Raw genomic sequence first — 16,774 nt, 5'->3', positions numbered from 1 at the left:
TTTTGAAGGTTGAGAGAGATAATCGATTTTTAGAAAGCGTAAAGGATTAATGGGGGAAGAATATGGGTTTATAAAAGGGGTGAAAAGGTTTTACCCTTGGTAAAAGGTAAGGAGAGGATAAAACGACGATTGGGGTTTTTGGGGGGAATCGATGAATTATGGATTGAATCTCAGCCACAGATATTAAATAGGGTTGAAAAAGATTTTGGGAGATATCCAAAAAGGGTTTGCATTTAATGTAAAGATGGATGCATGTTTGTACGTCAGGTAATCGTGGGGGTGATGGGAGAGGAAGTGGTAATGGATGGGACGTGTTTGGGAGAGGAAAGGACAAATTAAGGATGAGTTGGATGGAAATATGTTCTTTTTGTCATCATCCCTAAAATAGGTCTGATAAAAGTTTTTTTTTCAAAGAGAAGATGACAGTTTCAATGAGAATGTTTTAGTTTATTTAATGAAGGATCATTAAATAGCACAAAAAGTGTTTTTATTTATGAGTTGAAAACAGTAGTTGAGAAATTATCACAGATGAAAACTTCATTGCGGTTGAAGATGTCATTTTGGATGAACAAAGAAGGACTGCAGTGAGGAACTGAGAGGAAAACACTTTGAACAAAAGTTAGTAACAACAGACCATTAGGACCCCTGAGCGATACGTATGACATATGGTTGCGGTACCTAGACTGTGGTACCAAAACCATCTATCATATGTAATTCTCAGTTAGAACCGCAACGGAGACCAAGGATGGTCTGCGGTAGCTAACAATTCAAAAAGAACTGCGGGTCCGGATTCATCATTCCCAACATTTGTAGGAATACATTGAGTTTTGTAGAGTCAAGTGTGTTTGTAAAGACATCAGCAATCTCTTCATGAGTAGGAACAAAGATGAGTTCAATATTAACTTTCAGAATATGATCTTTGATGAAATGATATTGTAACTCAATATGTTTTGTCTTGTAGTGCTGAATAGGATTATGAGAGATTGCTATGGCACTTTCAGAGTCATAGTAAATTGGTATCCACAACATTCTGTACCTGTAGTCTAGCAACTGTGTCTTCATCCAAAGGACTTGGGAACAGCAGCTGGCTGCGGCCACGTATTCTGCTTCTGCGGTAGACAATTCTTCCTCCTAAAAATTGGCAACCACCAGATGTACTTTTTCGATCAAGTTTGCATTCGGCATGATCTGCATCAATAAATGCTTGAAGACTGAAGTCATTGCCTGCGGGGTACCATAGACCCATAGATTTGCTTCCTTTTAAATACCGAAGAATTTGTTTGGCTGCAGTCATATGTGACACTTTTGGATCATCCTGGTACCTTGCACACACACCGGTTGCGAAGACATTGTCAGGTCTGCTTGCGGTGAGGTATATTAGCGAACCAATGATACCTTTATAAGTCTTGTGATCCACAGATTCACCAGAGGGATCAGCAGAGATCTTATATCCGAAGGCCACAGGGACCTTAGCAGAAGAACAATTGTACATAGAGTATATCTTAAGAAGTTCAGCGATGTATTTCTCTTAATGAATGAATATTCCTTGCTGAATTTGTTTGACTTGGAGACCTAGAAAGAATTTAATCTCTCTATTCATGCTCATTTGAAATTTGTGTTGGATTAATGTCTAAGTCTATAACTATAATTGGTAAGACTTGACCCGACCCGGCATGGTCCATTTGGGTTGCATACCATCATGCACTTGGATAGACTATAATGAGAGAAATAAGACACTTATGGTTATTAATATATTATAAGTTCTAGTATATTAATAATAAGAATAATAAGATTATTTAATTAGTATTGATCAAGAATTAATCTAGGATTAATTAAGTGATCAAAAGAAGACTAATTAAATATATGGGTTGATTGTGTAAATCATCCATACTTGTATAGTGGGCTAATGCTCCATGGATAATCAAGTTGGGCTAAAACCCATAGGATGGTCCATGGATGCTCCATGGTGTATTTGTACCCATGGATTATGGAAATGAAAGGCCATGTCAATTAGGGCTTACATGGTGTAACCCTAACTATATAAGCATCTTATTCTTGATCAAATCGGCCACTAGAGTGAGAGTAAGAAAGGGCTAGCCGATTTCATGAGTTGTAGAATTCTCTCAAGTTAATCTAAGTGTTTTGGTGATTGTGATTCCATTTGAGGCTTCCACACTATTGGGGCTAGGCACTCAAGCTTCATGAAGACTTTCTACATCAAAGAGGTATGTATTCTATCTTGTTACACTCATTGTTTTGTATGCTAGATTAGGATTATACCTTGGATGTTCTTATTTGTATGTATAATAGAGAAAAAATAGATCCAAGGTATTTAGGGTTGCATGTACACTTAGGAGTGTTACAATGCTCAAAACCCAACAGTGGTATCAGAGCCTAGGCTTGTTTTCTATTATACTTGATGCAAATTGCTGAAAAATGCTGAAAAACTCGATTTTCTGGCTTTCTGGGCACTGGACTCGCCGAGTCCACTGATGAACTCGCCGAGTCCATGAGTAAAATCATCCTACTCGCAGAGTAGGTTCATGCACTCGACGAGTAGGAGCCCCAGACAGCATATTTTCGAGGTTTTTGGCTAGAAATGGACTAGGAACATTACCCTAAGTTGTTTTTGAACTTATAAACTTGTTTTTGATGTGGTAATGTTCATGCTAATCCAATTTCAAAGATAATTGTCAATAGATTCATGTTTTGAATTAGTTTAATGATTAGGCTAATTACATGAAAAAGTTTGATTTGAATTATCTTGTTCTTATGAGTTGCTTAGATTAATAGAAAAGTTGAGTGAAATAGTTGTTTTCAATCCAAATTAATCTAAGAGTTGATTCTAAAATGTGTTTTTGTAACTTGTCCTCAAGTTATATGAAAAGTCACATTTAAGTTTCATAAAACTCATAAAAGTTGGCAATGGTTACAAAAGATGAAGAGTCTTGTCCTTAAGTTATGGATGTTCAAGAGTCACTTCATTAATAAATAAATAAATAAAGTGTAACCTTAAATTAATTCCTTAAGTTATAAAATAAAGAAAAGTTAATTCTTTTAATTAGTTTAAAGTCTTCCATAACTTGTCCTCAAGTTATGCAACTTGAAGAGTTTTTGGATTAAAACTACTTTAAACACATAAGTTATGGAATTAATTAGTTTTAAATAGTTTCAAAACTTGCCCTCAAGTTTTGGAATTTGTAAAGTTTTCACTTATGAATACTTTAATTCCAAGTTAGCCCTTAGAATTTTAAAAGTTAAAATTCAACCCTTATACTTTATAATATTATAAGTTAATAATATTTATATATATGTATAAGAGTAAAGTCAGTCTTACCGCTAGTACGCCTCATTCACGAAGCCGGTCTATAAGGTGGGTATAAGGTTGTTGCCTATAAAATGACAACTTAATGGGTGTTCACTCTCACCCACCGCTTGCTTGACTGGTGGAGGGTCGTTAGCCGAACGGGTTTGACAAGAGTATAATTCTCCCTTCATTAAAAGTATTAATGATAAATACTAAGTAACTAAACTCTTAATAATACCCAATCTTAGTTACTTAAGGAAAAAGTGAATAAGGTGCTAATCGATGAAATTACACTTTGCACTTTGTTTGATTCGGTTAGTGGAGCGTATGTGGTTAACCGGCACACTAACTCGTATTTAACAAGGTAGGCAAAGGGTAACTTAATGTTTATCATAGTATCGATGGAGCGTGTGTGGTTTACCGGCACATCGATTGAGGGGTAAACACTTAAGGGTACCAAGTAATTTGCATGGTTACTTCACACCTTGTTTTGTGATCCTCGGCATCCCAGTCACAATACCTGAAGGGCACACTCGAGATTGAAACATGCCTTTGAATAGTTCAATGAATCTCAAAGATCTAGGAGTTTCAAATCTAATTAAAACCTAATAATACATTTCGTTTATCTTGGTGGAAATTGGCGAATCGTCATTCACCTACCTTCAAATATTTTATAGCTTGGATTACGGCATACCTCTTCTAAGTTATAAAATAGTTTGTTGGGTCCTAGCCTTAATATTTCATATTGGGTGTCATATTAAGGACTTTAAAAATCAACTTTCTTAAATATCTCCCAAAATCATGTCTAGTTTAGACATTTATGATCTTCCCAAATCTCTTGAAACAAGCTTTCCTAAATGAAGATGATGTCCCTTGGAAATCATACTTCATTCACCTCCTCCAATTATTCTCTTCAACCCACAAGTTCTTGAAATGTTTAAGGTTACTCAAGCCCAATTGGCAAGGCAAGGTCTTGGTGTGTTCACATCTTGGAGATGTAGTCACATATTGACAAGCCGGGAGAGTTGGGTGTCAAAGTCTTAAGAAAGTTGGTGGTTCAACCACTTTCTAAGTTACATAGTGAGTTCTTTTGGAACACCTATGAAACAGACTATGACAAGACCCTTAATGATCTTATCTATTTGTTAAGTCAACTTCCTAAAACTTTATTGACATTGACAATGATGACATTGGATATCTAGTAAAGCTCTCTCTTCCCGGTGGAAAGGGATCGGCCATAGTCAAGTCGGTTGACCAAATGGTAAAGAGAAAAGTTAAGTCTGTGATAGTCTCGTGTACCATTATCAAAGGGTCCATGTGTTTATATTGCCAAAGGAAGGGGCATTGGTCACAAAGCTGCCAAATTTACCTAAGGATGTTAAAGTTAATAACTTTGACACTACTTCAGGTAAAGTTCACTATCTAACTCTGCTAAGTTTCTAATATGAGATTCTTGATACATGATGTGACTGGGTCACATGTTGATGTTTTAAGAATCAAAGAAATGTAAAGGAACTTAAAGAAAGAATATGCTGAATCTGATCGCATAGATGGATTTCTATCGCGTAGTTTGAAGATCGGATTCTTGAGCTACTTCTTAGGAGTTATGAGATATTGCTTAGGAACAGATAACAACAAGTTTTCATATGGATTGTAAGGATAAGAGTTTCCGCAAAGTTTTAAAATAAAAGAAAATTTTTTGATTTTAAAATATCCTTACAATGGCATTTGAGGAAAAATTGTTGTTTATAAGATTCCATTAATAGCAAGAGTGGAAGTATGAAATTGATTCTTTCATTTGTGGTAATGTCTAAATTTACCAAATAAGGAAAGATTCTCATCACCCAAGTTTTAATTGGACCGGAACTTGGAATCATGCAAGTTGTATAGCATGATGAATGAGAACTTTCAAGTATTGGAAAATTAAGACTTATTACTTGTTCACATGGATGTGTGAGTCATGTAAAGGACTAAGGGATCGAGTACACATTCTTGTGCACTGATTTCGTCCACCACAAAAGATTGATAAGACTATTCGTCATAGTTTACTAAAGCTCAGTAAATATGGTTATACTTACAAGATTAAGTGTAATTCTGAGACATTGGAAAATGTTTCAATTTAAGGCAGAGCGAATAAGAAGAATCAAATTAGGCAGATGGATAAAAGTTTCTCAAATCTGAAAAGATGGGAGAGTACTTTAGTATCAGTTTTGTGATCATCTTAATGATTTAGAGACCTAATCACAATTCATCCTCTAAGTGCATTCTGATAGCTAAGAAGAGGAGCTATGGATTGGTGAAGTGGCTAAATCAAGAAGAAGAGTCATACTTCGTTCCAATACAAGTCTTAGAGTCATACTCTAAGATTGTAATTTGAGTGACATGTCTTAAAGAAGGTTTAAAACACTTGTCAAATGTAAGAGTAAAAGTTTTGTACTCTTGTACATTTGAAATTGGTAAGTTGTCATGTTTTGGATAAAACAAAGACCAACTAAGGCCAATTATGTGAAGTGTTTGTCTTGATTAGAGTCTTCACTATCTCTTGAATGTTTGACAAGGGAGTCTTATAGGTCAAGAGGAAAGTGGGAGTCTTAAAGGTCTTGAAAGTCTCAAGAACTAATCAAGAATAGAACCTGAAGTTCTTCACTAGCACACGACTTGAGGTTTATAACCTATCGTGTTGAGATCTTCTATGCCCATTCCAGTTAAAGTTGGCTTTGCATATGAGTTCTTAGAGTTCTCAATGTGTTGCACAACAACTTGGAAGCAATGGCAGGCCCTTGAGCTGCCAGGTGGCAAGAAATTAAGATTGAGTTCAATCCATATGAGTGTGGATTTGTCATTATCCTTGTCTTGTGATTATGGTTTTGACAAATTCACATGGATAAGAAGACATACACCATTAAATCTAAGTGTCATAAGGTTTCTCTCCGATTCATGAAAATGATGGTGAGGAAACACTTTCACTAAGTAGATTTTAGCTAGATAGCAATTGTGATATTTGTATTCTCAAAGTCGTTAGTGGAGCGTGTGTGGTTTACCGGCACACTAACCTGGACTTGTGAGAAGTGGCAAAAAGGTCTAACCATTATGATTACGGCATACCTCTTCATAATTGTTTAGACACACAAGTGTGCTATCTAAGGGAAGGTGTATGATTTTGATAAAGTTTTATCAAAACAATCTAGTATCAGAAATCTAAACTTTGGTAAGAACGTCAATGAAGTATTGATTTCTAGAAGTCCAGCTGATTTCTAAGTACATGTCAAAGCTAGTGGGAGCATAAGTGTTATGCTAATAATCATCATGTTAGTGGGATCATGATAATCATGATAAGTATTGCAAGTTAGCAATGTTAATTATAGAAAACAAAAGGTTTCAATTGGGAAAAGTTGTTTTGCTATAATTAAGGGAGAGGAAATTATACTTCATCTCAAATCTATAAGCTTGGATTGTGAGGTTTTAATCATTTAGTCAAGGATATATATATATATATATATATATATATATATATATATATATATATATATGAATTTCATGTTGGAATGGTTCAACATAAGGAAATTTTGTATATGAGTCCATTATTTGCGTTCTAAAATTCGATTATGATTACGGCATCCTTTTTCATAATCTGAATTATGAGAACTTGGCAAATTGAAATGAAAATGTTATAGCAAAAGACTGGTTTAGTCTTTATGTGAGACATCATGAATCGATTCGCATATGCTTCGGATATAGGATCGATTACATGTGCTATATTCATCCTTTCTAAAAATTTTCCAAATGCCTGGGGCATTAAGAAGGGAAAAGGTTTAGAACTGGATATGACTAAAAGGATTAAACAATTGTTGGGGACAATCTAAGGTTTACCAAAGATTGGTTGCTCAAGGACAGTTGGAAGTATAGTGATAATTCTGGAAGGACCATATTGACATAATCTGTAAGGAGGCAACTCTTGTTCAGAAGTGATAGTCAAAATGGAATCTGGAAATGTTTCAAAGTTAGAACTTTCAATCTGTTTAAGATTAAGGAAACTTAATGCAAGAAGGATGTTTCCAAGGAACTGATCTCCTTTGGAATGCTCTGTAATGTTTGTTGTCAAGTCTTTATGAATTTGTGCATAATCATTACAAGAGGATCAATGCATATAAGTTTAGAATCTAACAGATTTCAGTAAATGGCATGAATTTGGAATTCTTGCATTTGCGGTAACGGTTTGGGAGTGTGAAAAGAGAATCATTGAAGTTATGTTCAATTTATCTAGTTCACAAAGTAAAGATCATAGACAAACATAGTATGCATACTTGGTGTATGGCATGACTAGTGTTTAGAAAACATAGTGTACATGCTTGGAGCATGGGACAACTATTGTTTTAAATTCAAGAATAAAGTTGATAGTTGAAATAGTATACAATGAATAATGTGTAATCATATGGTGATAAATAAAAGGTGTTTATTTATGTTCAAAGGGTTGATACCATATTGGATTCAATTATTATTGTGTTTCACTTTTCATGCTTTGACTTCCCGAACAAACTAGGTTATTCTTCCGGAATGACTAAGTTATTCAAACCATCCACAGTCGTTCATATGTTGGAAGTAGATATGAATTAACACTGTCATGGGTTGGCTTGTAGATGTCTAAGGTGTTGGACAAAGGGCTACAACACTCATGAGTGCTCATAAGTTTTGAGTATTGGATTCAACCCGCGCTCATTGGAATCACTTCATGGATTTTATCACGAGTGATCATGAGACGATAATATCTTATATTCTTCAAACCTAGAGATATGAGTTGTTACTATGAGTTGATAGTACATTGATTGCACGAAAATGCATTTGGTAACTCGGTGCTATAAAACGTGCCTTTGTGTATGATTCAACAAGTAGTAGAACAAGCCATATGAGTCGAAGTTTATCCATTCCTTTTACCTTCAGGATAAAAGTGATATATGTGGGCCCCTCGATGATTTGATGATGATAAATGGAAGTGCTCGGCCGGGCCAGGACTGATTTGATTTGTTCAATTAGTCAGTCGTCATAAATCAGAAATCGGGAAACAACAAATGGACAGAGAGAATGATTATAATCCATGTCTCAGTCCATATGATATCTAGAATGGAGGAATATATGATCCCTTATCTAATGGACAAGTCATTGACAAAGGTCAGAGTTCATCTACAAGGTCAGAGTTCGACAGAAGCTTTTGAGAGCTACGATTGCCAGTTGGTTCCTGAAGTCATACACAATAATAGTTTTAGACTTATCCAAGTGGGAGACTGTTGGATTAATTTCTAAGTCCATAACTATAATTGGTAAGACTTGACCCGACCCGGCATGGTCCATTTGGGTTGCATAGCATCATGCACTTGGATAGACTATAATGAGAGAAATAAGACACTTATGGTTATTAATATATTATAAGTTCTAGTATATTAATAATAAGAATAATAAGATTATTTAATTAGTATTGATCAAGAATTAATCTAGGATTAATTAAGTGATCAAAAGAAGACTAATTAAATATATGGGTTGATTGTGTAAATCATCCATACTTGTATAGTGGGCTAATGCTCCATGGATAATCAAGTTGGGCTAAAACCCATAGGATGGTCCATGGATGCTCCATGGTGTATTTGTACCCATGGATCATGGAAATGAAAGGCCATGGCAATTAGGGCTTACATGGTGTAGCCCTAACTATATAAGCATCTTATTCTTGATCAAATCGGCCACTAGAGTGAGAGTAAGAAAGGGCTAGCCGATTTCATGAGTTGTAGAATTCTCTCAAGTTAATCTAAGTGTTTTGGTGATTGTGATTCCATTTGAGGCTTCCACACTATTGGGGCTAGGCTCTCAAGCTTCATGAAGACTTTCTACATCAAAGAGGTATGTATTCTATCTTGTTACACTCATTATTTTGTATGCTAGATTAGCATTATACCTTGGATGTTCTTATTTGTATGTATAATAGAGAAAACATAGATCCAAGGTATTTAGGGTTGCATGTACACTTAGGAGTGTTAGAATGCTCAAAACCCAACAATTTGTTTGTCATGAGATTAGCAAATTCATCCACCATTCCTTGATTAGATGACCCGAAGATGATATCATCCACATATATTTGTACAATCATAAGGTGAGTCCCGTTTGCTTTTCTAAATAATGTGGGATCAATTACTCCTCTTTTGTATCCTGAAGAGACTAAGAATTCAGAGAGAGTTTCATACCAAGCTCTAGGGGCTTGTTTCAGACCGTAGACAACTTTCTGAAGCTTGTAATAATGATCAGGGAACTCGATACTTTCAAATCCGGGAGGTTGTTGAAGATAAACCTATTCTTTTAATTACCCATTGAGAAAATCACTCTTAACGTCCATTTGGTGCACTTTGATGTTTTTGTAAGAGGCATATGCTATGAATATTTTGATTGCTTCCATTCTAGCTACCAGATCGTATGTCTCATCGTAGTCAACACCTACAGTTGGCTATAACATTTAGCAACTAGCCTTGCCTTATTCCTGATGACTGCACCAGATTCATCTAGCTTGTTCTTGAAAAGCCATCTTGTAGCAACAATAGTGTAACCTTGTGGGATGGGAGCAAGTTGCCACACTTTGTTTCTTTCAAATTCTTCCAGTTCTTCTTGCATTGCAGAAATCCAATCTGGTTCCAAGAAGGCTTCTTTGATAGATCGGGGCTCGACTGCGGACATAAATGTTGCATAGTGACAATGATCAGATACATCTTTGGCAGATCGAGTTTGTATACCTGCGGATGGATTACCAATAATTTGACCTGGTGGGTGATCCTTCGTCCATACATGTAGGCGAGGCATCAGATGATCAACAATTGCGGTAGAAGGAATGTTTTCAATATCAGAGGTTGCTTCGAGTGAGGAAGGAAGTTCCCCTGTATTTGAGAACACCCTGTTGAGTGATCCTGACTAGTTGGAGTGAGAGAGACATTTTCTTTGATAGGTTCCCCCTCGGTTGTTGAAGGGAGTCTATCTGGAACCTGAGAGGGTTCCCCCTGGACTGCGGATGGGAGAGTGACAATTCTTGGATCGGTTCTAGTATCAATATTCTCTATGAGTTCATCATCCTAATCCGAAGATACGTTTGATGGTAATGTTTCTCTGCGGGCAGGAACTTGAACAATATCAAATACTGGAACCTTGATGGTTGCGGCTAGATCTGGAGTAGAGCTTTCCCCATCAACCGGAGAGGTGGAAGTATTGAGAGATACTAATTCGGATGGAGATGGTCCAGAAATGTCAGCATGTTGTTGTTGAGCTGCGGAAGACACCAGAACTTCTGATAGCTTTGTCGTGTCAACAGGTTCGAAGAGATCATCATAATTTACTTCTACTAGATTTAAAGGACCAGAAGATGCAAGAATGTCACATTCCATGATTGCGGTGGTTTCAGTGGATGAAGGGGCATCGCGGATGTGAGAATCATCGAATTTCACATCGAAACTTTCAATGATCAACCTTGTACGTCTAATAAGCACTCGATAAGCAACCTTGTTAGTGGAATAACCAAGGAAGATGCCTTCATCAGACTTAGGTGCAAATTTATTAAGCTGATCTATGTTGTTGATCATGAAACATCTACCCCCAAAGATATGAAAGAAACGAACATTCGGCTTGCGGTTGTTAAGACCTTCGTATGGTGTTTTGTTGAGACGTTTGCACACAATGTTTTTGTTTCGGAAAAAGCATGCAGTTGCTATAGCTTCAGCCCAGAAGTAGAGAGGAAGATGGGCGAAGTTAAGCATGGATCTAGCTGCTTCTACTAATGTGCGGTTTCATCGTTCGACGACACCATTTTGAGAAGGTGATTAGTGAACTCAGTTCCATTATTGCTGCGGATGTGTCGGACTGGAAGTTTGATCTGAAGTTCAATTTCTTTGATGAAGTTGATAAAGATCTGCGGTGTCTCTGATTTGAGTCTGAGGAAGAAGACCCATGTGAAGCGAGTGAAATCATCAACAATAACCAGTATGTATTTTTTGTGGTGGAGACTGGCTACAGTTGAAGGACCGTAGAGATCAATGTGTAATAGTTCTAGAGGCTCTGAAATAGATGAATCCATTATTAGAGGGTGACTTGCTTTGACTTGTTTTCCACATTCACAAGCTGGATATAGAGTATCGTTGCTGAATTTGAGAATAGGGAGACCGCGGACAAGTTCTCCAGTGACTAGATTGTTGATGTATCTGAAGTTGAGATGAGCTAGCTTGCGATGCCATAGCCAGCTGACTTCGGATACAGCTTTAGAAAGAAAACACAGCTGCGGTTTACCAATGATGAGAGAAATACCCAGAGGATACATTGTGCCTTCGGAGCGAGACTTAATTAAGCAAGTGCTTTGGTCACCCATCATTATGTAACAGAATTGATCATCAAATTCCACTCGATGGCCTGCTTTACATAGTTTTCCAACACTGATGAGATTGTGTTTAAGACTTTCTACATAAGCAACCTTCTGAATGGAAAAGTTCCCCGTGGTGAGAACATCGTAGCCTCGTATGATGCCATTTGCATTGTTTCCAAAGGTGAAATTTCCACCATTGCATATAGGCCTGAAATCCTGAATGTGTTCTAACCTTTCGGTCATGTGCAAGGAGCAGACACTGTTGATCAACCATTCTTCTTCTTGATCCTCCTTGCACAATGCCTACAAAAGTTAAGTGGTTAATTTGGGCACCCAAGTGAGTTTGGAGCCCGAGGTCACATACGATGTGTTAATCGATGCATGATGCGAGGTGGCAGGGACAGTTTTAAGTCAACTTTCAAACCTAGTCCTGGGTGTTTGAAGTTCTTTGGAGTTTTCTGAGATTGTGAGTTATTATAAGAACTTTTGAAGAGATTAGAATTGACCCTGAAATCCGGGTGTTGGAAGTTCTTTGATTTCTTTTACATTGACATTGACAAGAGAACTTTTTGTCATTTTTCCTGACATTTGACCTGGTCTTAGATTTTGAAGAAAAAGTATGTTTTTGTCCATTCCGAGGATTGTAAGATTTGACCTTTTTGTTTGTGTGTTTTGAAAAGGTGTTTTGTGCAGGTCTGGCAGGTGTGAAGACACGTGCATACCTTTTGTGATGTGATTTCTTAAATGTTAGAGATGACCTTTTGGGTGCCGGAGTTGGCAAAATTCCTTTCCATTTTTGAGACTTTGACACTGAAAAGATTGGAGTAGGTAAGATACCTTTCCATTTTGGATCTTTGATAGAGTAGAATTGAAATCCATTTGAACGAAAATACTTATCCTCATGTTTGGATCTTTTTTTAGTATTGTCAGAAACAGTGAACTCCTTTCTTTTTGTTTTCTTGGAAACAGTTTTCTTGAAATGATAACGTGAAAAAATAAACTTCTCAGGACTTTTTGATTTAGGACATTTCACATATTTCTTGACTTTTGAGCAAATTTCTCATTGCTTGCCACGAGAACGAAATTCTTCTTTAAAAACTCTTTTTGCTTCGGTCTTAGGAGAACCGCAGTCAATGATATTTAATTGCGGTTTCCTAGAATCTTTTGAGGATTTTAAAAAATAGTGACTCAATTCATTTGAACTTGAGAAATTAGGACTTCGAGAACATTGAAAAAATTCAAAATTTTCAATTGGTAATTCATGATTAATTGGCTCAATGGTCACAGAACTCTTGACTTCGATCAGTGGAGTAGTGCTTTCGACTACTGCAGAGTAAGTCTTGTTGAATACTTCTTTGGGAAAATTGGTAATAGGTAATGGGACATATTGTGATATGTGACTGCAGTTAGAGACACTGTGGTCAGACTGTAAGGATGGGAAGTCTAAAGAGACTTCAGGACTTTCAATACCAATCTCCTCATCAACTACGGATGATGTCTGAGAATCTGTGTTATTGACATGAGTAGAAGATTCAGGGAGAATTTCATCTATAACACAATTATTACTCAGATCATGAAGTTTTCCAAAGTGGGCTTGGATATCCTCAGGAAATGTTTTGTCGTTGACTGGAAATAAGAAGTTGCGGTCTGGTGGGACATAAGGACGTTCCGGTGTGAACCGAGGTGATGAGTCTGTTGCGGTTGGATAACCATTGGACCAACCCTAGTTAAAGGTGTTATCAACATTCCCATTATTGACAAGATTCTCAATGGCCTCAGTTTCATTAAATAGCTTTTCAATTAAAAGATTTAAACGCACAATTTCATTTTGTGCTAGATCTATTTGATTTAAGGCTATTTCAAATTGAATTTCACTAAGCATTCTAGCATCCTTTTCTAACATTAAATCCTTCTCTAACATTTCCATTTTGAGTCTCTTATTGTCCAAACGTCCTCTAACATGGAACATCTCATGCGAAGTGATGTTCTTCTCATCTAGGGCTTTATTGTATTCTGTAAGGACGGCAGCACAAGTGTCATTGAGTGTGTGTATGAAAGGTTGACAATCATGCATGTTGTAATTTAAAGTTTGAATCATGAGTTTTACCTGTTCCATAATGCTGAGAGTTCCATCTTTAGCCATATAGCAATGGTTCCTTTTTAGATTAGTTGAGCCATCTTCATCAGCAGTTGCTACCATACAAATCTTGCCTTTCCCTTTTCTAAGGACTTCTTCATCTTCATCTCCCGATGAGCACACTTGATGATTCCTTTTCACTTGAGCAACGTAGGCCTTTCCCTTTTCTTTATCTTCCAGTTCTTGAGCCATTCGAAGATAGAAAGCTCTATCTTTTACTACATTTGCCTTGCAATTTTTGGCAAAATGGTTTTCCTTGTTGCATTTGTGACATATGATGACATCACTCTTGTCTTCTATAGAGATATCAGAGTCAGTTGATTGCGACTGCGGTGGTACTTCTTTTGACTGAGTCTGCTGAGACTGCGGTGGAGGGAGAGGGTTTTTACTGGAACGAAAGTGATTGTTCTGAAAGTTATGGTTGAAAGGTGGTCAATTGAATTATTGGTTTTTGCGAAATGAAGGTAGTAAGCGATTGAATTTCTTAATAATAAGAGCAATGGCATTCTGAAACTCTTCTTCATCGTCATATTTTGAGTCAGCTTCATATGACTACGGTGGAGAGTCATATGAGGTGGGATAGGTTTGAGTGTGAGGTGATTGGGCTACTAATGCGAGTGGTCCTCCAAAGTCTGAGCAGTCCTTGAGTATAGTGGACTCTTGAGCTTGCAATTCTCCATAAATATTATAGAGAGATAAGGAGTGAATCTTCCTTTCACCTTATACAATCATTTTGGCTGTTGTCCAGTGTCTTCTTAAGCCTTTCATGATTGCTTCGGATGGTACCCGCATTGGACAGTTTTGTGACAATCAAGTTGAACCTTTTAAATGAATCTTCCAAACTTTCACCGGAGTGGGATTTGAAGTTATTGAATTTGTTGAGTGATGTTGTGAGCTTCTTGTCTTGAGCCTGCTCTGAACCTTCGTACAAGTTTTTGAGAACATCCCAAATCTCCTTTGCTGATTTGCAATTTATGATGACGTCAAAGTTGTCAGCAGCAACTCCACAAGAGATTTCATAAAAGGCAATAGCATCACTTTCCATTTTGTCAAGATCATCTTTTGTGGGACGATTCAAAGTTGGTTGACCTCCTCCAAGTCTTGCTGTGGCTCCATCAGTTTGAATAGGAGTAAGGACTGGAACATGGGGTCCTTCTTCTACAGATCTCCAGACATCTCTACCAAGTCGACTGAGATATCTCTCCATCCTTTGAGACCAATGGTGATACTCATTTTGCAACCAGTATTGGGGCTCGATTGGAATCATCAACACTGTTGGAAACATTCAGTGATAATGATTCTGCAATTTGAAATTTTTTTGTTTAGAGATGAGCTTTAGTGGTATAGACGGCTCTTTGAAAAATCAGAGTTCCGATTTTCGAAAAGCAACCACTCTGGCTCTGATACCAATTGTTGAGAGAAAAACTTTGAGACACACTTGAACAAAATGGTTAGAACAAGTATATAGCGGAATAGTTAATCTCGAAGGATCTGTTAGCTCAACAATAATATTAATAGTTAGAAGTTAGCGAGTTAGATGCGGAAAGAAAAGTAATGTAAATGACAGCAATTGTTATATCAAGAATACACTTAAGTTGATTCATAACTTGGAATGCATTCAAACCAATGTTAGTAAGTGAGATCAAACTTAGTGAAGAAGTCACAAGGACTTGCTCCGAAGAGAGATTATGATAAGATATGATAGTAAGAAGTGATAGAGGAAAGGAGAGAATTTTGGGATAACGAGTAAAGATACTTGAAGATGCGTATTTGATTCAGAATAAGTGAGCTCTATTTATAGAGACACAAACATTACAAAGGATAACTTGTAGAAGAAGCCATGTAAGGCATACTAGAAAATAGAAAGCATAAAGAAAAGACAAAATAGACTAAGTACAAAAACTTCCTGTCCTTAGACTTTGGATGACTGCGGTAGAGGCTTCATTGCGGTAGCGAGTTGACTGCGGTTTCAGGAAACTTCAAGAGGGTCACTTTCAGTGTTCTAAAAAAATGTATTGCTTGCATCTTGTATATGGTTGTGCCTTGGTCGGTTGATATGGTAAAATTCATGTTATGTGATAGTTGTAAAACTGCATGCGGATATGATGTTTCATGAATTGGTAGTTATATGCTAAACTATGGTCAGATCTTGATGAACTTTATTACATGTTAATTGCTCATTTAAGCTGTATGAGTAACATAACTATATTGGTGTATGTATGCTTTTGCGGGGTATAATGGTGACATGGGTAGAACCTTGCAAGTCTAATGGGTTGAAAGAGCTTAAGCCATGACGGTGATAAGTTACACGACCTTTTCTAGATTGTCGTGTGACATGTGGTTCGTGTGTATCTCGGTGTACAAGAACTGGAGTGGTGTTGCCTTTATGATGTGGCCGGATCCAACATCATGTGGGAATCGGGAGGTGTATCGGTGGAATTGGCACCGTTTGTACCGATCTTGAACGATATCGTAAAGTACTTGTACTTTGCAATTCACAGTAGCGAAAGTGGAATTCTTGGGGTTGGTGTATTCGGGTGGAAGTCATGAGCCACTTAGAGCACTAAATTGGCTGAGCACACAAGTAGCGAACGGGGTTAAGTTGTTGGGTAGACTCTCCCTAAGGAACCCCAAAGTAGTTAATCAGTTGAATTAAAAATTACATATAAATTAAATTATATGTACTAATCGGTTGAGTTAAGTTAAAAACTATATGATTGAAATAAATTATGATATTATGTTATTTGTTTTTCTTGACTATGCTATTATCATGATTTGCATGGATGACCCTTACGGGGATTGTGTGTTCTCTTTTTGGTTGTGTACAACTTGTCCTCTCACGAGGCGGTTGCTGACACTTGTTTCTTTGTTGAATGTCATTTGATTGGTACAAGTAGCTTAGGAGCATGGCTTGGTGAGGTTGGGTTCCTTTTGGGTAGTTAGTTTTTAA

Source organism: Lactuca serriola, chromosome 4, assembly GCF_051521515.1.
Source record: "Lactuca serriola cultivar US96UC23 chromosome 4, Lser_US96UC23_V15, whole genome shotgun sequence".
Lineage (NCBI taxonomy): Eukaryota > Viridiplantae > Streptophyta > Magnoliopsida > Asterales > Asteraceae > Lactuca > Lactuca serriola.
Note: the sequence above shows the minus strand (reverse complement) of the source record.